The following is a 23,201-nucleotide window of genomic DNA, read 5'->3' on the forward strand; positions in this document are numbered from 1 at the left end:
TTCAGTCATCCCAGTAACAACCCAGTAGCTCTGCTTAGATACTGCAAATAATGTAAGGAGAGCTGTCTTTCAAAGACAACTACTGAATGTTCATTACAAAATGATCCAAATCTCAGTGAATCCAATATCTACATTAACTCCATGGAATGCTTTTCTCGAAAGGGTAAGACCTATGGTAGCCTATTTGTGGATCTAGTTTTCAAATCACTATTTAAAACTACCAAAAGTCCTCAAACTAGAACTGCAGGCTTCACTCAGAAAGCTAGTAGAATGTCCATCAGTACCCCCTCGCTATTTCTGCTTGGGTGAGAGCTATCTGTGCATTGAGCCTTGCGCAAATCACAGAAGAGACCCCAACACTGTTTAATTCCAACCTGCGATCAATCTCCAATCAACACTGCTATAAAGGTAATCACCAGAAACTTCTGAACGAGTAGAAAGCCAATTTTCACAGGCTATCAGTGCATGGGATCCCCTCATCGATTCCTGCTGGATTTCTACCCTACAGCACGTTATCTGGATCGATTGTGTTTGTTTATGTGTATCAGGAATGCAGCAGAATATCTGTGGGGGTATGTTTGGCTGGTTGGAATTGGGAAACTGGGTTCCTTTCTATTCTCATAAAGTATCATGTCAGCTATCCTTTTCATCAGGCCAGGGTATCAACCATGATACTTACATGTATTATGCACAGATGTTTTAGGCCTATGATGCATGAAATTAGAGTTTAGCTTCTATGGTACATAGCCTGTGATCTAGAGATAGCGGTTCCAATTTAGACACATGTACCTCTCTCCCCACCGTAGACTGGGGTTCAATCCCTGCTCTAACCCTTTAATATGTTACTCTCAACCTCCTGTATCTTCTCTGATTTTCTCCATGTCTAAATAAAGCGTCAAAATACCCCCCCAAAAAATTCAAAAAAGTTCAGTTTAGTCAAATGTTATCTGTCGATGGCAACATCAATGTACAGTGCCTTCGGAAAGTATTCAGACCCCTTCACTTATTCCACATTTTGTTACATTACAGCCTTATTCTAAAATTGATTAAATAGTTTTTTCCCCTCCCACATCAATCTACATGCAATACCCATAATGACAAAGCCAAAACAAAGTTTTGCTAATTTATAAAAAATTATAATAATTGAAATATCACATTTACTTTAATATTCAGACCCTTTACTCTGGACTTTGTTGAAGCACCTTTTTGCAGTGATTACAGGATTGAGACGTCTTGGGTATAACGCTAAAATCGTGGCACACCTGTATTTGAGGAGTTTCTCCCATTCTTCTCTGCAGATCCTCTCAATCTCTTTCAGGTTGGATGGGGAGCGTTGCTGCAGAGCTATTTCAGCTCTCTCCAGAGATGTTCGAGCGGGTTCAAGTCCGGGCTCTGGCTGAGCCACTCAAGGGTCGTTGTCCTGTTGTAAGGTGAACAGTCAGCCCAGTCTGAGGTCCTGAGAGCTATGGAGCTGGTTTTCATCAAGGATCTCTCTGTACTTTGCTCCGTTCATCTTTGCCTCGATCGTGACTAGTCTCCCAGTCCCTGCTGCTGAAAAACATCACCACAGCATGATGCTGCCTCCACCATGCTTCACCGTAGGGATGGTGCCAGGATGGTACAAGAGTTCAATCTTGGTTAAATCAGACCAGAGAATCTTGTTTCTCATGGTCTGAGAGTCTTTAGGTGCCTTTTGGCAATTTCCAAGCGGGCTGTCATGTGCCTTTGACTGAGGATTGGCTTCCGTCTGGCCACTACCATAAAGGCCTGATTGGTGGAGTACTGCAGAAATTGTTGTCCTTCTGGAAGGTTCTCCCATCTCCACAGAGGAACTCTAGAGCTCTGTCAAAGTGACCATTGGGTTCTTGGTTACCTCCCTGACCAAGGCCCTTCTCCCCCAATCTTGGTGGTTCCAAACTTCTTCCAATTAAGAATGATGGAGAACACTGTGTTTTGGGGACCTTCAATGCTGCAGACATTTTTATGTACCCTTCCCCAGATCTGTGCCTCGACACAATCCTGTCTCTGAGCTCTAAGGACAATTCCTTCAACCTCATGGCTTGGTTTTTGCTCTGACATGCACTGTCAACTGTGGGACCTTATATAGACAGTTGTGTGCCTTTCCAAATCATGTTCAATCTATTGAATTTGCCACAGGTGGAATCAAATCCATTTGTATAATCATCTCAAGGATGATCAATGGAAGTAGGATGCACCTGAGCTCAATTTGGTGTCTCATAGCAAAGGGTCTGAATACTTATGTAAATAAGTTATTTATTTTTTTAAATAAATTTGCAAACATTTCTAAAAACCTATTTTTGCTTTGTCATTATGGGGTATAGTATGTAGATTTCTGGGGAAAAACATGTATTTATTCAATTTTAGAATAAGGCTGTAACGTAACAAAATGTGGAAAAAGTCAAGGAGTCTGAATACTTTCCCCAGGCACTGCCTGTGGTGGTATGACATTTAACTATGAGAAGTCCATACGCAATTGAAATATAAGGATTTTTATCAAGTTAAGAGATTTCTTGGATTTGTGCTTTTGTTGAGGATGCTGGATAGAAAGTGTAGGTTACATGGCATCTTCCTGGGTCTGACTCATGCAAGTCTTCTGACTCGTTTAAGTCTGACTGGTTCAAGTCTGACTCATTCAATTCACTGTCAAAAGGGCTGCACAACTTGATAGCAGCTTTTGTGGGGGGGGGGGGGGGGGGGGTATTTCGCCATATCCCCCTATTCCCCCTGTATGAATTAAATATAGTCATATGAACTTGTAACGTGAACATTAAATGACAGTAACACCCACCGGATGGTGTTTCCATTTGCTAATGAGGAGCTAGGAGCAGTCGTGGGCCTTGTAGAACAGCAGTAACACCATGCTCTTGCTGGCAATACATTCTGTATTATTAAAGGAAGTGTATTATCCAATATTTTGCATCAGAGAGAGTGTGACAATGGAACACTTATTTGAATATTAGGGTGGAAGGTAGCCTAGTGTTTAGGATCTTTAGGCCAGTAACTGAAAGGTCACTGATTCAAATCCCTGAGTTGACTAGGGGAAAAATCTGTCGATGTGCCCTTGAGAAAGGCATTAAACCATAATTTTTCCAGGGTTGCTGTAAATATTGGCTGATCCCTGGCTCTGACCCACTCTCCGAGGTTGTCTCAGGGGAGTGGGATATGCAAAAAAAATATTTGCACTTGTATATGTGGAATAGGACAAATGTCAGCCCTCACAATTGAGAAGTTTCTGTTAGCCTCCAAACTTCTGGTTTATGTGGAATTCCTTCTTTAAAAATTAGGTGACTTTTTTTGTGGAAAAAGTATATGTTCCAGTTATAGGTATTTTGTAAATTGCATGCATCAGAATTTGGTCATTTTAAAGTCCTGCAACTGTTTTAACTTGCATTTAGTAGGAATACTATGTCAATTCATTTGACAATTACATTTTTACAAGAGAAGCAAGATTTCAATCAACTGAATTGCAAAGTAAGATTTTGTTGTGCAGATAAATTAGGCCATCTGTACGAAGGAATTGATTCCATTACAACATTGAGTAGCATTTAGTGCACTTAGGCAGAGGAGGAAACCAAACAAAGATAACCTTTGGCTCCCCAAAATCACAAGAAGCATGGTGTAAGTAAGGACGCTTAACTTCCATTTTACCGTGGAGTCATGTTCCCATCAGTGTGCAGTAAGGAAGCTTAACTTCCATTTTACCGTTGAGTCATGTTCCCATCAGTGTGCAGTAAGGACTATTTGTTTTTATCCTGCAACATTACACATGAGGTGGCAGCACCACAAATGGGAGAGAGGTATCATATATTGCAATTCACAACACAATTCCTTGGCCCAAAATAGCTAATTGAAAATGACTTGGATCACTGTGACAGAGTTCGCTCAAAAACTAGGAGAAAACAAGAAATACATTGCTACAGTAATAACCCCAAGCCCACTGATCAAGCCTACTTCATCCACCTTCCTCTCTGGTGGTGTCCAAACCAATGGTGCTTTGTGCTTACGCAATAGAATTAGAAGTGCCTCAATAATAACAAAATAATAACACAGAATTATAATGTGTACCAGTAAGTAATATGGTATTCATTTATCTAAATGTTGATTATATGATCTGTGTGTTCTATTGATGTCTGATCTGAGTTTGTTTGGTTATACCTAGGACTTCCTATTGGGGCACATGGGACTTCCCAGCTCACTCATTTATTTATATTTATACTATGGGTGGGTCTCATCTTGAATGATGATTTGCTAAAAGTGCATTCCAGCCGGTATCTATTCCACAAGTTACCACCGGCTAAATCTATGATGTTAAAATGCCTATTTACTCTGTTCCAGGCAGGGAACGTTATGAACTTGATCTCCACTATAAAAAGCATCTAGACAATATCTCACATTTCCTTTAGACTAACATTTAGTTTTCAACAGCAGAGATTTGTATTAACCTTACTGTCTGTCTCTCCGACATTTGCAACATTGCAACATTTCTCAGCCAGTCGAAATCATGAATCAGCTGGCATTATTTTTATGGATTTTGTCAATGGAAAAAAGGTTAAACAAAACGAAGTGCAGCTAATTTGCAAGTATTTCCAGCTTCAGTTTGAAGTTATTGTGTAAGCTGTGTTGTTGGCTAGCTCCTCTGAACAACAGTGTCCTAATGAGAGAGCACATTTTCTATGCCAGTCGAAATTGTGCCTCATTAGCTCATTGTTATGGATTTATCCAAATAAATGTCACTAGAAAACAGCTTTAACAAATGCAGCTACTGTTAGTATTCTTTCTGCACGGTTTGATGTGACTGTAAATTAGCCATAGTTGGCTAGCTAGCAAGCAAGGGATAAGAATGTTGCCAGCCAGTATGGCAATGAAACATTTAGACCGAACGACTGGGGCATGTCCATAGATACAGAACAAAAAGACGGAACGTCTGGGTCATGTCTCTGGCAACTGAACCAATAGAACGAACAACCAGCCGGCTTGGGTAGCAACCCTAGATTTGTGTCGGGACTATATCCTGTGGAAGGATGAAATAATATGAATAGATTCATCAAAATTAATTTTGAAACAAAAATACAGTACCAGTCAAATGTTTGGACACACTTACACATTCCAGGGTTTTTCTTTATTTTTTACTATTTTCAACATTGTAAAATAATATTGAGGACATCTATGAAATAACACATATGGAATCATGTAGTAACCTAAAAAGTTATCACAAATCAAAATATATTTTATATTTCAGATTCTTCAAAGTAGCCACCCTTTGCCTTGATGACACCTTTGCACAGTCTTGGCATTCTCCGAACCATCTTCTTGAGGTAGCCACCTGGAATGCATTTCAATTAACAGGTGTGCCTTGTTAAAAGTTCATTTGTAGAATGTATTTCTATCTTAATGCATTTGAGCCAATCAGTTGTGTTGTGACAAGGTAGGGGTGGTATACAGAAGATAGCCCTATTTGGTAAAATACCAAGTCCATACTTTGGCAAGAACAGCTCAAATAAGCAAAGAGAAATGACAGTCTGTCATTTCTTTAAGTCATTAAGGTCAGTCAATCTGGAAAAATTTCAAGAACTTTGAAAGTTTCTTCAACTGCAGTCGCAAAAACCCTAAAACGCTATGATGAAACTGCCTCTCATGATGACCGCCACAGAAAAGTAGACCCAGAGTTACCTCTGCTGCGAGGGTATGTTAATTAGAGTTAACTGCACCTCAGATTGCAGCCCAAATAAATGTTTCAAAGAGTCCAAGTAACAGACAGTAGCGTAAATTACTTAAGTGTGTTACGAATCCCGCCGAAGATGGTGCCTCTTCCCGTTCGGGCGTCGCTCGGCGGTCGTCGTCTCCGGCCTACTAGCTGCCACCGATCCCCTTTTCTGTTTCATTTAGTTTTGTCTGATTTGTTGCTGTGTCTGTGTTTGTTTCACCACACGGTACTGTTTCGTTTTGTTCGTTCGTTTGTTCCTACCTGTTCGTGCGTTCATGTTTTATGTTCTCAAGTTCAGGTCTGTTCACGTCGTTTTGTTATTTTGTATTTTGTCAGTGTTCTGTTTAGTTGTATAAATCATTACATTTCGACATCATGAACATTCACCACACTGCGCCTTGGTCCTCCTCTCTTCCACCTAAAGACGAGCGTTACAAAGTGCAAATACTTTTCAGAACTACTTAAGTCGTTTTTGGGGTATCTGTACTAACGTTACTATTTATATTTTTGAGAACTTTTCATTTAACTCCACTACATTCCTAAAGAAAAGAATGTACTTTTTACTCCTTACATTTTCCCTGACACACAAAAGTACTCTTACATTTAGAATGCTCAAACAGGACAGAAATATGGCACCTATCAACATAATGTTTTGTCGTCCCTACTGCACCTGATCTGGCGGACTCACAGAACATAACTACTGTGTTTATAAATTATGTCTGAGTGTTAGAGTGTGCCCCTTTCTCTCCATAATTAAAAATAATACAAAAATAGTGCTGTCTAGTTTGATTAATATAAGGATGTTGATGTATAACATTTACTTTTACTTTGTACTTTTACTCAAATATGACAATTTAGTACTTTTTCTACCACAGTACTTAAGTACATTTTAAACCAGATACTTTCAGACTTTTACTCAAGTTGTATTTCCCTGGGTAACTTTCACTTTTGATTGATTCATTTTCTGTTAAGTTATCTTTAATTTTACTCAAGTATGACAATTGAGTACTTTTTCTACCACTGGTAACAGACACATCTCAACATCAACTGTTTAGAGGAGACTGCGTGAAATCAGGCCTTCATTGTCGATTTGCTGCAAAGAAACCACTACTAAAGGACACCAATAAGAAGAGACTTGCTTGGGCCTGTCACGTTCCTGACCTGTTTTCCCTTGTTTTTGTATTTATTTAGTTGGTCAGGGCGTGAGTTGGGTGGGTTGTCGATGTGTGATTTTTATGTTGGGATTTTGTGTGTTCGGCCTGGTATGATTCTCAATCAGAGGCAGCTGTCAATCGTTGTCCCTGATTGAGAATCATACTTAGGCAGCCGGGGTTTCACGTGTGTTTTGTGGGTGTTTGTTCTTGTGTCAGTGTTTCGCCACACGGGACTGTCACGGTAGTTATTTTGTTATTTTGTATCGCATATTGTTTTGTTATATTAAATCACTATGGAAACTAACCACTCTGCGTATTGGTCCGATCCTTCTCGCCTCTCCTCGCCCGAGGAGGAGGAAGAAAATGACTATCGTTACAGGGCCAAGAAACATGAGCAATGGACATTAGACCGGTGGAAATCTGTCCTTTGGTTTGATGTGTCCAAATTTGAGATTTTTGGTTACAACCACCATGTCTTTGTGAGACGCGGAGTAGGTGAACGGATGATCTCCGCATGCGTGGTTCTCACTGTGAAGCATGGAGGAGGAGGAGTGATAATCTGGGGGTGCTTTGCTGGTGACACTGTCTGTGATTTATTTATAATTCATGGCACACTTAACCAGAATGGCTACCACAGCATTCCGGTGCAATACACCACTCCAACTGGTTTGCGCTTACTGGGACTATAATTTATTTTTCAACAGGACAATGACCAAACACACCTCCAGGCTGTGTAAGGGCTATTTGACCAAGAAGGAGAGTGATGGAGTGCTGCATCAGATGATCTGGCCTCCACAATCATCCGACATCAACCCAATTGAGATGGTTTGGGATGAGTTGGACAGCAGAGTGAAGGAAAAGCAGCCAACAAATGCTCAGCATATGTGGGAACTCGTTCAAGACTGTTGAAAAGCATTCCTCATTATGCTGGTTGAGAGAATGCCGAGAGTGTGCAAGCTGTCATCAAGGCAAAGGGTGGCTACTTTGAAGAATCTAAAATATTAAATATATTTTGATTTGTTTGACACTTTTTTGGTTACTACATGATTCCACATGTGTTATTTCATAGTTTTGATGTATTTACTATTATTCTACAATGTTGAAAATAGTAAAAATAAAGAAAAACCCTTGAATGAGTAGGTGTGTCCAAACTTTTGACTATTACTGTCTGTCAATCATTATTTTAATATGTTGGTAACCCGCTGTGTAAACGTGATAATGCCCTCGAAGCTGGTGTTCGGGCATAACAACACCCATGCCAATATATCCTCCAAACACCGGCTTCTCAGGCATCATCACTTAAATTTACCCCTTTCATGTATGAATGCGATTTAAATGTATTTGTTCATGTCAAAATGTTACAGATGTTTCTGTGTGTTATTTAGTCAGCAGCAACGATGTTTAATACAATAATTGTGTTATTTGTATATTACATGTGTTATCTTGCTCTGACCCTACGCTTTACTCACTAGACTTCGACATTAGCCGTTTGGCTAGCTAGCTTGCTAGAAGGCTGCTCTCTTGCACTAGGTGAATTTATGATCAGAGTGTGCCAGAGAGAACTCACTCACAGCTCCTGTGTGTGTGGGTGAATAGGAACAATGGAAAACTTTTGGGGAATGTGAATGTTGTTATCTAAATCACTAAATAGTAATTAATACAAGGTTATACAAGTTTTTGTTATTAGGATGAGTTTGCATACTGATAGGAATTAATACATACAGTAGGTAATACATATAGGAACAGTATATACAAGGATAATTAATGGTGATAATAAATAGAGGGACACGTGATGCATTTAAAAAGGTTAAACATTTTGTCATCGCATTTCATAGTGTCAATTTAAAGAGGGACAATAAAGGATTAATTGAGCCATTATAATGTATAAATGAGACAATACTGCTTTATTGTAATTTGAAAGAATATATTTTGTGCATTTGTGAAACATTATATTTTGTAACTATGTAAATAGTTGATGATTTTATATGAAAACACTCATTACAAGTAACTTGAAGCTGAAGCTACATCTCTGTGTGATTTATTTATATATTTCCCCCTTTCAGGGGTATAACACTTGAAGCATCTGTGCAGCAATAAAGCCGCAACAGCCGTCCTTGTGAAACCAATGCATATGAATGACATTGATTATAATAACAGAAATGTAACCTACGGTGTCCATATTAGGACAGCCTTAGTCTCAGCAGAGTATCACCTTAGTAACCAATGATAATAAACACACCAATAGTTCAATATTACACTGTCAGTGTAATGAAATAAGTCTGGCTGCTGGAATTGTAAAGTACACTATCCCTTTTAGGAGTCTTAGGTTTCAGTTTAGAACATCCTCAGTTGCGAGCCGTAGGTTTTAGTCGTGTATACTACTATAGAGAGAAGTAAAGTGGTGTAGTAGACGCCACATTGTTTTACACAGGGGCAGTGGATGTCTCAGGGGACATCGTCAAGAGCCTGCTAATGAAGGAGCAATTACCCCCCCCCCCTTCATAATGTAGTGGGTCGTGCCATTGTGTCACCCACAGTGTCTGCCCCAGTCTAATACCGTACCATCATACCATCATTTCCCAGATGGATGTCAAGTAATATGAGGGGCTGTCAGGGGATACAGTCAGTTCCATGAAGGAAATGACAGCATGTTCACCGTAATGATCTCCGTGAGATACGCCCAGACCTCTCAATATACTACTTACTCGGATTATGTCAATCAACTAACGCTATCCTCAATACAAGATGGACTACCGCCTGAAAAAAGCAGCATACTCCATTAACACTAGACTAGATCACGTAAACGAGGACTTGTAATGGTATGATTATGCACTAGGTTGTAACTACCTCAAGATCTCACCATAGTCAACCAATAAAATACCAAAGACAATAAGGAGACATCCAAAAGCTCCATGTGTACTTCAAACTTCCCAGAATGCATTATCCATTAATGGAGCGGCAATGTACTTAGGAGTTGGCTATGCATGTTAATGGGGATTTCATGAAAAGACAACGTAAGATAGATGGGAATGTATCCAAGGTTTGGTATGTTAATTGTGGTGCCTAAGGCTATGTGTGTACAGGGAGAGCTCTCTTAAAGAAGAACGAGGTTTCTTTCACTATCAGACCCATTGTTGCTGACATCAAGAGAAGGTCTGTTTGCCACAACAACATTTCAGACATCATTGTTTTATTCATTATAAACACATTTTCTTATATCTTATTAATGAAAGAGTGGCCAACCATAGAGAAGCTGTAAGATAGTGGTTTATATTGAGTCTGCAGTTAGTTGAACCCCCTTCCTCTCTCCATAACATTGTTTGTGATGTCTACGGGCAGATTAAATAATCACATCAATAGATATCTACTGTACAAATGGTGTGTAATTCAAATCTAGAGCTACTGACTGAGGCCATTATCCTCATGCTATACTGTTGAGGCATGATATGGAGACAACGAAGTTGAGAGGGTGATGCAGCTTGGAATGTATCTCCGTATGCACAGACAACACAGAGGTAAACATGGTGAATTAGGATGGAAAAGATCCAGGGCATTCTCATTTAAAGTCAGAGAGGGGTTTGACTCGGCTCTTAAATCTTTCACTTCATCTGTGTATAATCTTTATGGAGCACGGTTTCGCACAGACAGACACACACACACGCGCGCGCGCATGCACATGCACACGCACACACCACACACACACACACAAACACACAAACACACAAACACAACAGGACCAACAGGCTCTGAGACAGCTTCTACCACCAAGCCAAAAGACTGCTAAAGACTGCCAAATAGTCAATTCATTCTACCCAAACTATCTGCACTGACTCTATCTTGCACTGACCATACACATTATTCACTAGACTGTATATACATACCATTTGCACACTCACTGCCACGCAAATCCCTTACACATACAAACAATACATTTGCACACACACGCATACCGACACAACACGCACACTCACTCACACACTCTTTTACGCTAATCATATGCTACTGCTACTCTGCTCTTTATTTTACTCTTATTGTCTCTCCTGATGCCTAGTCATTTCACCCTGCCTTCATGTACTTATCTAACTGAAATACCGTATTATTATCTATCCTGATGCCTAGTCACTTCACCCTGCCTTCATGTACTTATCTACCTGAAATACCTTATTATTGTCTATCCTGATGCCTAGTCACTTCACCCTGCCTTCATGTACATATCTACCTGAAATACCTTATTATTATCTATCCTGATGCCTAGTCACTTCACCCTGCCTTCATGTACTTATCTACCTGAAATACCTTATTATTATCTATCCTGATGCCTAGTCACTTCACCCTGCCTTCATGTACTTATCTACCTGAAATACCTTATTATTATCTATCCTGATGCCTAGTCACTTCACCCTGCCTTCATGTACTTATCTACATGAAATACCTTATTATTATCTATCTTGATGCCTAGTCACTTCACCCTGCCTTCATGTACTTATCTACCTGAAATACCTTATTATTGTCTATCCTGATGCCTAGTCACTTCACCCTGCCTTCATGTACTTATCTACATGAAATACCTTATTATTATCTATGCTGATGCCTAGTCACCTTTACCCTGTTTTCATGTACATATCTACCTGAAATACCTCATACTTCTGCACATTGGTCTGGTACTCCCTGTTCATAGCTCCATTCTTCTGTATATAATTTTATTCCTCTCATGTTACTTACTATTAAATGTTTTACATATTTTTTAAAAACTGGATTTTTGGGAAAGGTTTGTCAGCAAGCATTTCGCTGTAAAGTCTACACCAGTTGTATTCACCTCATGTGATAAATAACATTTGATTTGATTAGATTTGACACACACAAATACATATGTACTCATAAACACATGCATGCATTTTCCCATAAGCACAAACATGTGCATGGCAGCTCATTAACATGCCGTTTGCGACCGTACACCCCCAGAGCAACTCAGATGTGTCAATCTCCCTCTGAGCTTTCACCAGCTTCAATTTCATCTGATCTCAAAGATTTATGAATTCTCGACAGATAACACGTCCCCTCATATCATGGTTAAGCCTGTCAGAGAGAGTAGAAGTTTTAAATTTTATGAGTACCCCCCACTTAAACCAAACTTGCTACTGTGTGTCCCGCCTTTCACCTCTTCTTTCTTTAGCTCAAGCCACTAGTGTAACTGTTAATGGGATTTATCTGTTAACCTGTTTGGGCTGCAGGGACAGTATTGAGTAGCCGGATAAAAGGTGCCCATTTCAAACGGCCTCGTACTCAATTCTTGCTCGTACAATATGCATATTATTATTACTATTGGATAGAAAACACTCTCTAGTTTCTAAAACCAATTGAATTATATCTGTGAGTAAAACAGAACTCATTTTGCAGCAAACTTCCTGACAGGAAGTGGAACATCTGAAATCGATGCTCTGTTCTAGGGCCTGCCTATAAATGTCCTTGATATATATCAGTATACATGCACTTCATACGTCTTCCACTAGATGTCGACAGGCAGTGAGAGAAGAAATGGAGTGTATAACTTGATCTGGGGTCGAACAAAAGCTCTTTGTATGACGTGTCACCAGTTTCCTGTTTTCTGGAGAGCGCGTGAAGGGACCTGGTTTTGCCTTCTGTACAGCTGTCGTTATAGATGACTAATATCTCCGGGTTTGATTTTATTTGATACATGTGACAATATCATCGTAAAGTATGTTTTTTCAATGTAGTTTTATTAGATTATTGAAATTTTTTCAGGACGTTAGGCGTGTTGCGTTGTGTGCCTTTGTTCAGGAAGGAGAGCTTCGCGCCACTTTGCTAGCTTTCCGTGCTAATTGACTGGAGAAGATGACATTCTAAATCCAAACAACGATTGTTCCCGACAAAGGACCCCTTGTACAACATTCTGATGAAATATTGTCAAAAGTAGGACCCATTTTATGATGCTATTTCATATATCTGTTGAACATGTGAAATAGTCGTTTGCGCCCAGATTTTGGGTACTCTCTCGCTATACCTAAGCTGGATGTAATTACTGTAATTACATTACAATTACTCTGGCTGCTTCGGTCCTATTTGTGATGGTAGCTGTGATGGTAGCTGCAATGTAAAACTGATTTATACCTCAAATATGCAAATTATTCGAACAAAACATAGATTTATTGTATAACATGTTATAAGACTGTCATCTGATGAAGTTGTTTCTTGGTTAGTTTGGTTGGTTCTTGGTTAGTTAGGTTGGCTTTGTGCATGCTACCTGTGCTGTGAAAAATGTCTGTCCTTTTTTGTATTTGGTGGTGAGCTAACATAAATATATGTGGTGTTTTCGCTGTAAAACATTTAAAAAATCGAACATGTTGGCTGGATTCACAAGATGTTTATCTTTCATATCCTGTATTGGACTTGTTAATGAGTGAAAGTTAATTATTTCTAAAAAATATATTTTGAATTTCGCGCCCTGCACTTGAAGTGGCTGTTGTCATATTGTGCCCAGCTTCGGGCTTGCAGCCCAAAGAAGTTAATTGAATGATTAGAATATTCCACCCTAAACCATATAATCGTATGGAATTGATTATAATCTATAAAATTATAATCAATAAATGTGTAGTTCTAGTCAGAATTAGGGTAAAACAATATAGCTAATGTTTGTCTTTACGGTATTTTAAAGACAGACTGACTGAGCAAAATTCGGCGCCGACCTGACTAGAGATTTGTGAGAGAACGGGGAGTACGTCTCAAGGTCTCCCTAATCTCTGTCGACTGGGTAGTGAGACAGTATGTGCGTAGGATACCTTCTGTTAGTGTGAATGTGTGTGCGTAGCAGGACATTGTGTGCTAATGTTAGTGTGAATGTGTGTGCGCATGGTTGTGTGAATGTGTGTGGGTGAGAAGCCAGTATAAAATTAATTGTTTTGAATTCTTGACTTTAGAACGTTCCCGTGAATAAACCTTATTGACTATTTTAGCTGGGGCTCTGTCTGATTCATTTCAATCAGTATCTTACAAATCCTGATCTAGCAGACTGAGTAGTTTGATTGAATTGGTTTATGAACATTGAGAACATAATTCTCGTATCAGTAACCATTTAGGATTCATCTATGTCTGTACACTCTTAAAAAAAAGGTGCTATCTAGAATCTAAAAGGGCTTTTCGGGCTGTCCCCATAGGAGAACCCTTTGAAGAACCCTTTTTGGTTCCAGTTAGATCCCTTTTGAGTTCCAAGTAGAACCCTTTACACTTCGATCACCAACAGTGTCATTGAGCAAAATGGTATGTAGCATCATCTGAATACGTGTGCAACAAAAGTTCAACATTCACCTTCTGCTACCATTTCTGTAAAGCCATCTACGCATATAGTTTGATGCATACGTTCGATAAATCCAACATATTCACCACACAGACTGCACTGCAACTGCAGTGTTCCATTGGAAATGAATGCACTTCTGGTGTACCAAAATGCAATGAAGCTGTCGGTGTGATGGAAGAGTTACACAGGGTTCTACATGGAACCCAAAATAGTTCTACCTGGAACCAAAAGGGGTTCTATTGGGACAGCCAGTTTGAGCAAAGTTCAGGCCAATAACAGTCCAGTCCGAGACCTATACTCTGTATACATATCACATACACATTGAGAATTCTAACTTTCATTTTATATGTCAGATAGCGGTGGATTCAAAGCATGGGGAAAGAGGAGGTACTAAATGATTGTGGTGGAACTCAGAGGTATATGATGATATGAATCTCTAGAGTGGTGGGATCATTCTGTGGTAGACGCCCTTTGTTGTTTGACAGTCTGTAGTCTTCACTAATGGCTCTCTCTGCTAAATGATTATGGTTGAATTCACTCCCACTCCACCTGATGTGCAGACACACACACACACACACACACACACGCACACGCACACGCACACGCACACGCACACGCACACGCACACGCACACGCACACGCACACGCACACGCACACGCACACGCACACGCACACGCACACGCACACGCACACGCACACTAAATGCACCCCTCCCTTCCCAGTCAACCCTGGAGCTGTTCATCTAGAGCCACTGCCGGTGAGGGAAGTGTCACCTTAACCAGAATGAATGGCCTCACTCTGAAAACACAAATTGCGAAGTAAATAGATTAGTGTGGAAACTTCCTCCATACCCCTCCGTCTTCTCCACTCCCTCCTCCCTTTCATCCGCCTTTACCCATCCACTGAGGAGGGAGGGAGGGGCATCCTATCCTACTTTCCTTGGCTCGTCATCAAAATCAGCTACATGCACTAACTCAGGATGCACACACACCAACACACACACACCATCCCTTGCAATCAATATGCAATTTCTCCGCAGTGTATAAAAGATGGCCGTCCCACTTGTTTTGAGTAATGGGGCATCTACATGAAGAGCAGCTATAATTCTCATAACTGCGCCGGTAGCCCCTAAATTGTGATAAAAGGATTTCATCTTGTGGGCAGATGCCAACACTGAAGGGAGAAAGGCTGTTATGATTTATACCCATTTGCACTGTTTCATCTCTCCCTACTCGTTGCAAAAACAAAAGGAGAAAGTTATTATCTGATGGCATGCATTAACAAAGCACTTGGTTCCTCCTATCTCAAGTTGCCTAAGAGATTATATTTTGATACAATACCAAGTTTTTCTCCACGAAGTCTCTCATCTTCTATTACATTATTCACGTTCTTTAAACTCAGTGTAAATTCATAAAAACTTCTGCAAAATGATACCTGAGAGATTGAATCTTAGAACTTTTTCAATTTGCCTGGAACTTAAAATTCTATATGATTTTTCTGTTATTGGTTGTTTTACATTTTGTCAAGTTGAGATGAATCCTTAGCCATAAGAACACTGAGTCGATACCATAGGTAATTGATCATTTCCTACAAAGAGCAAGCCTAAGATAAAACAAAACAAGAGAACAATGCTTCAAAATAATTACAAACATTGTTTAAAATAAAAAATAAAAAGATAACAATTCTCCACAAACTAACTGCAGCAAATGATGGTTTGCAACAGTGTAAGGGCAACAATTCAATTACTAAACAACCCTGTACTCCATCCACAACGCAATGGCACAATGGCCCTTGTATTTTTGGGCAGCCACAGGCATTTCTTTCCCCAAGACGAGCCTCATCATCCCTGACCAGCCGTGCCCCGAGGGCCGCAGTTTAAGTCCTTAAAAACCGGGGGCATTACTTAATGACAGTATTGGAGAGGCTCATGGATTGTCTGAATACAATTACGTCCTTCTGCCAAACATGTATGATAATGCCCATTCAGAGGAAGAATGGAGGATTAGGGTGGCGATGAACTTGGAAGTGGTCCACCTTTCCCAGCTCTTCGTCCCTGGGCTGGTGACGAAGAACTGGGCGGGGGCTGTCTGGAGGCTAGGCATACTAAATAGACTGAAGACAGACCTGAACACGGTGTTGGAGATTCACATGGTCATGCGGTCGCTCCCTGGTTTTGTGTGATTGAGGCATCTTTCTATGTTCCACTGTATTGTTCTGTTATCCATTGTTCACAAACCTATGATGTAGCATTTCCTGGTACAGAAGTAAACATTTGTACAGGCTTTTTGTCTATGACTATACTGTCATGTGAACGTGAGAGAGAGACAGACAGACATAGATAGATATGTGGAGAGAGAGAAAGAATAGAGAAGGGGTGAGATGCAACTTCTCTGCCATTTTCTCGGTGTTTTCCCATTTTCAGCGTGCCAGCGGTATTTAGATGGATTTGTCCAGGTTGGGTGAGTGATGGGTGAGGCTTTTAACAAGTTCGTTTTCCAGTCCAGCTTCTCTGTGATTGCTGCCAGACAGCGCAATCCTGGGAGAATTAAGGCTTGCTATCTCAAGCGCCGCATTGTATTGGAAATCTCCCCCCAAAAAGATTTAGATGTTGCATGTCTTCTGCTGATAAACCTCTCCATCCATACAGATTCAGAGAGAGAGAGAGAGAGAGAGAGAGAGAGAGAGAGAGAGAAAGAGCGAGAGAGAGAGAGAGGGATGGAGAGAGAGAGAGAGAAAGAGAGAGAGAGAGGAATGTAGAGAGAACAAGAGAGAGAGAGGGACAGAGAGAGAGGGATGGAGAGAGGGATGAGAACGAGAGTGAGAGAGTGAGAGAGAGAGAGAGAGAGAGAGAGAGAGAGAGAGAGAGGAAGACTGTCTGAATACGCTGAATAATTTTTATGTGGTACTTGAGCCTCTATTCTATGACCAACATTTAAAGACACACACGCGCGCGCACACACACACACTCACACACACACACACACACACACACACACACACACACACACACACACACACACACACACACACACACACACACACACACACACACACACACACACACACACACACACACACACACACACACACACACACACACACACACACTCAGGAACATCAAGCACAAGCTGTACCTCTTGAAATATAAGTGACCTGCATTGGTACCAGTGATGTAATGGTAAACTATTAATTTCGATCCAGTGGGCGATCAAAATAAGATGATCACCCACTGGGGGGCGCAGGCGAACATAAGGAACAAACCAGTGTTCATGATTCCACTCATTCCCAAAGAGGCAGCTGTGATGAGAACTGAGTCAGATCAAGAATATAAGAGTTCTGAGCTTTGGTCAACCCTGGGAGAGCAATAATAAGTGGGCAAACGCTAATTAACTAAATTAAAAAATGAGTAAACACTAATTAACAAAATTAAAAGGTGAGTAAATGCTAATTAACTAAATGTAAAGGCGAGTAAACGCTAATTAACTACATTAATAGGTGAGTAAATGCTAATTAACAAATTAAAAAGGTAAGTAAACGCTCCACTACATCCCTGATTTGTACCAGAAGACCACTTGAGACAGAGCTGCAGTCTGTGTCTCCCTGGTGTGAGTATACAGTATGCATGTCTTTACTACAAGGTATAACGTCAGCTAGGTGTCAACCGGTCAGTGTCAACAAGTCGGTGTCACCCAGCCACCTCCACCGTCTGGAGGCTAACAGGGTTTGGCTGTCACCTTCCCTGCTTTGGGCCTCTCCTGCGAGCGTCCCTGTGACACCTACCGTGACCCAAGGTGGCGCTGCATCCATAGGCATAAGGACACGTCACCCTGTGGGGCTATGTGTCACTCGGCAGGATGCTCTGTCACCAGGGCCAGTGTCACCTGTCTCGGCCCCCGTCTCACCTGCTGTCAGACTTCAGCAGGGGGACCATGTCACTGCTACAGGCTGATGCCTCTATCACAACTCCCTGATAACAGCGGACCACAGAACAGAGAGGGGTAAAGGTAAGAAAGGTTTGCTTTGTGAGTTCAGGCTGAACTTGTAGACTGGAAAACATTCCATGTCATTGCCAATGTTTTCAGCTTGAGTCGGTAAATAGCAAATATTACACCGTCCACAGAGGTTGCAAACTTGTCATCGTAGCACATCCCACTTGTTTGGAAGTGAAACTTAAATCACCACACGTCAAGGTGACAGTAATGACAGCATTACGAACGCTTTATGACGTGGGGTAAAGGTAAAGCATCCCTCACAGCTCGGTCCGTCCCATTTCCTAATAACAGATACATTTCAGGGGGTGTGCTCCTTAGGTAACGTATTCATGGGCGAGACACTTGGTTCATTTCACACCTCAGGTGGATGGATTGCTCCACTCCTGCCTAACAATCGAACTGGTCTTTGTTAAACAAGGTACAAACTCAATTACAAAATGCCACGCGATGACAATGTATTAAGAACATAGCCACCCAGAGTCCCAGGATAGGATGCAAATGGCATCGGTCGCAGCCGGCCGCGACTGGGAGGCCCAAGGGTCGTCCGGGTTAGGGAGGGTTTGGCCGGCAGGGATATCCTTGTCTCGTCGCGCACTAGAGACTCCTGTGGTGGGCCGGGCGCAGTGCACGCTGACCAGGTCGCCAGGTGTACGGTGTTTCATTTACATTACATTTAAGTCATTTAGCAGACGCTCTTATCCAGAGCACAAGTACATACATTCATACTTTTTTGTACTGGTCCCCCGTGGGAATCGAACCCACAACCCTGGCGTTGCAAGCGCCATGCTCTACCAACTGAGCCACACGGGTTTCCTACGACACATTGGTGTGGCTGGGTTCCGGGTTGGATAGGCATTGTGTCAAGAAGCAGTGCGGCTTGGTTGGGTTGTGTTTCGGAGGACGCATGGCTCTTGACCTTCGCCTCTCCCGAGTCTGTACGGGAGTGGAGACGATGAGACAAGACTGTAACTACTACCAATTGGATACCACGAAATTGGGGAGAAAAAAGGGGTAACATTTTTGGGGGGAATAATGAGAAAAAATAAGTAGTGTACTATGTATGGGATAGGGTGCCATTTGGACACATCCCCAGTCTGCTTCACCTTGCAGGGTGGTGTACTGTGTGTAAGCCCATGTAGCTCTGTTGGTAGAGCATGGCGCTTGCAACGTTGAGGTTGTGGGTTCAATTCCCCCAGGGGACCAGCACTCACTACTGTAAGTTGCACTGGATAAGAGTGTCTGAAGAGTGTCTAAATCACAAGAATGTGATACTGTATGTTTCATTGCTTGCTTCAGAGTTGACAATGCTGTACTTGTGTTGGAGGTATGGGAAAACATAAGACTGTGGATAGACTTCCTGTTTGTTGACATACATTACCAGATTGTGGAAATACATTACCTGATTGTGAAAATAATGTACATTCTTGTAGACATATATTACCTGATTGTTGACATACATTACCAGATTGTGGAAATGCATTACCTGATTGTGATAATACATTACCTGATTGTGGACATACATTACCTGATTGTGGACGTATATTACCTGATTGCTGACATACATGACCTGATTGTGGCCATACGTTACCTGGTTGCAAAATTTTAAAAACACTGGATATAAATACAGAACTTAACCTCAATATAGTTGTTTATCCATAGCAACGGAGACATAGACGTCTGTGGAGACCACTGTAGAGTCAAACAGAGACATAGACGTCTGTGGTGACCACTGTAGAGTCAAACGAAGACATAGACGTCTGTGGAGACCACTGTAGAGTCAAACAGAGACATAGACGTCTGTGGAGACCACTGTAGAGTCAAACAGAGACATAGACGTCTGTGGTGACCACTGTAGAGTCTAACAGAGACATAGACGTCTGTGGACACCACTGTAGAGTCAAACAGAGACATAGACGTCTTTGGAGACCACTGTAGAGTCGAACAGAGACATAGACTTCTATATAGACCACTGTAGAGCTGAACAGAGACATAGACTTCTATATAGACCACTGTAGAGCCGGAGAGAGACATAGACTTCTATATAGACCACTGTAGAGCCGGAGAGAGACATATACTTCAATATAGACCACTGTAGAGCTGAACACAGACATATACTTCTATATAGACCACTGTAGAACCGGACACAGACATAGACTTCTATATAGACCACTGTAGAACCGAACACAGACATAGACTTCTATATAGACCACTGTAGAGCCGGAGAGAGACATAGACTTCTATATAGACCACTGTAGAGCCGGAGAGAGACATATACTTCAATATAGACCACTGTAGAGCTGAACACAGACATATACTTCTATATAGACCACTGTAGAACCGGACACAGACATAGACTTCTATATAGACCACTGTAGAACCGAACACAGACATAGACTTCTATATAGACCACTGTAGAACCGGACAGAGACATAGGCTTCAATATAGACCACTGTAGAGCTGAACACAGACATATACTTCTATATAGACCACTGTAGAGCCGAACAGAGACATAGACTTCTATATAGACTACTGTAGAGCCGAACAGAGACATAGACTTCTATATAGACCACTATGGAGCTGAACACAGACATAGGCTTCTATATAGACCACTGTAGAGCCGAACACAGACATAGACTTCTATATAGACTACTGTAGAGCCGGACAGAGACATAGACTTCTATATAGACCACTGTAGAGCTGAACAGAGACATAGACTTCTATATAGACCACTGTAGAGCCGGAGAGAGACATAGACTTCTATATAGACCACTGTAGAGCCGGAGAGAGACATAGACTTCTATATAGACCACTATGGAGCCGAACAGAGACATAGACTTCTATATAGACCACTATAGAGCCGAACACAGACATAGACTTCTATATAGACCACTGTAGAGCCGAACACAGACATAGACTTCTATATAGACCACTGTAGAGCCGAACACAGACATAGACTTCTATATAGACCACTATAGAGCCGAACACAGACATAGACTTCTATATAGACCACTGTAGAGCCGAACACAGACATAGACTTCTATATAGACCACTGTAGAACCGGACAGAGACATAGACTTCTATATAGACCACTGTAGAGCCGAACAGAGACATAGACTACTATATAGACCACTGTAGAGCCGGACAGAGACATAGACTTCTATATAGACCACTGTAGAGCCGAACACAGACATAGACTTCTATATAGACCACTGTAGAGCCGAACAGAGACATAGACTTCTATATAGACCACTGTAGAGCCGAACACAGACATAGGCTTCTATATAGACCACTGTAGAGCTGAACACAGACATAGACTTCTATATAGACCACTGTAGAGCCGAACAGAGACATAGACTTCTATATAGACCACTGTAGAGCTGAACAGAGACATAGACTTCTATATAGACCACTGTAGAGCCGAACAGAGACATAGACTTCTATATAGACCACTGCAGAGCTGAACACAGACATAGACTTCTATATAGACCACTGTAGAGCTGAACAGAGACATAGACTTCTATATAGACCACTGCAGAGCTGAACACAGACATAGACTTCTATGAACACAGACATAGACTTCTATATAGACCACTGTAGAGCCGAACAGAGACATAGACTTCTATATAGACCACTGTAGAGCTGAACAGAGACATAGCGATATCAATAGAGGTGCCACCACTGCCAGGTTTCTTTCTCCTTCCTCACCTAGGGGCCCTCCACAGGACATAATATGCTAATTCACCACCCCAAGGGGCCTTGTACATACCACTCCTTCCTCTCCCCCTGTAGTGGTTCATGTTGGACTGCTTGTTTGGGAGACTTACTGTAGCCCAGCCACAGCCCTTCTCTGCTTTGTGCTGTGCAGTGCAGAAATAAATGTGCGTCATAAATCTAGCATATGGCCCGCTCGGGGGCACCGGCAGGTTTAGAACCACTTTGGGGGGGTGAAGGTAGAAGATGCACTCACAGACTGGTCAAGGCATTAAAATAGGCCATATGCCATTAGAGTGGACACACCATGGCATAATGCTGTATAATTCCCCTACTTTAGACTGATTAATTATTCATTTACCCTGTAGGGGACTAGGGAATCTCCTGGCCATCTAACACTAGGAGGAAAAGAGGGAGGCAGTAATCGGAGGTGTGTGGGTGTGTGTGTGTAGTAAAGACATGTTAGTGGGAAGCATAAAAGGCCATGGGGTGAGGATAATAATAAAGCTGGTCCCTGGAGAGCTTTGTTGGTCCCTGGAGGACTTTGTTGGTCCCTGGAGAGCTTAGTTGGTCCCTGGAGGGCTTTATTGGTCCCTGGAGAGCTTTCTTGGTCCCTGGAGGGCTTTGTTGGTCCGTGGAGGACTGGATGACTGTGTTGGTCCCTGGAGGGCGCTTTGTTGGTCCCTGGAGAGCTTAGTTGGTCCCTGGAGGGCTTTGTTGGTCCGTGGAGGACTGGAGGGCTTTGTTGGTCCCTGGAGGACTTTATTGGTCCCTGGAGAGCTTTCTTGGTCCCTGGAGGGCTTTGTTGGTTCGTGGAGGACTGGAGGACTGTGTTGGTCCCTGGAGGGCTTTGTTGGTCCGTGGAGGGCTTTGTTGGTCCGTGGAGGACTGGAGGACTGTGTTGGTCCCTGGAGGGCTTTGTTGGTCCGTGGAGGACTGGAGGACTGTGTTGGTCCCTGGAGGGCTTTGTTGGTCCGTGGAGGGCTTTGTTGGTCCGTGGAGGACTGGAGGACTGTGTTGGTCCCTGGAGGGCTTTGTTGGTCCGTGGAGGACTGGAGGACTGTGTTGGTCCCTGGAGGGCTTTGTTGGTCCCTGGAGGGCTTTGTTGGTCCGTGGAGGACTGGATGACTGTGGTTGTCCCTGGAGGGCGCTTTGTTGGTCCCTGGAGAGCTTTGTTGGTCCCTGGAGGGCTTTGTTGGTCCGTGGAGGACTGGAGGACTGTGTTGGTCCCTGGAGGGCTTTGTTGGTCCCTGGAGAGCTTTGTTGGTCCCTGGAGGGCTTTGTTTGTCTGTGGAGGGCTAGAGGA

Source organism: Salvelinus fontinalis, chromosome 6, assembly GCF_029448725.1.
Source record: "Salvelinus fontinalis isolate EN_2023a chromosome 6, ASM2944872v1, whole genome shotgun sequence".
Taxonomy (NCBI): Eukaryota; Metazoa; Chordata; class Actinopteri; order Salmoniformes; family Salmonidae; genus Salvelinus; species Salvelinus fontinalis.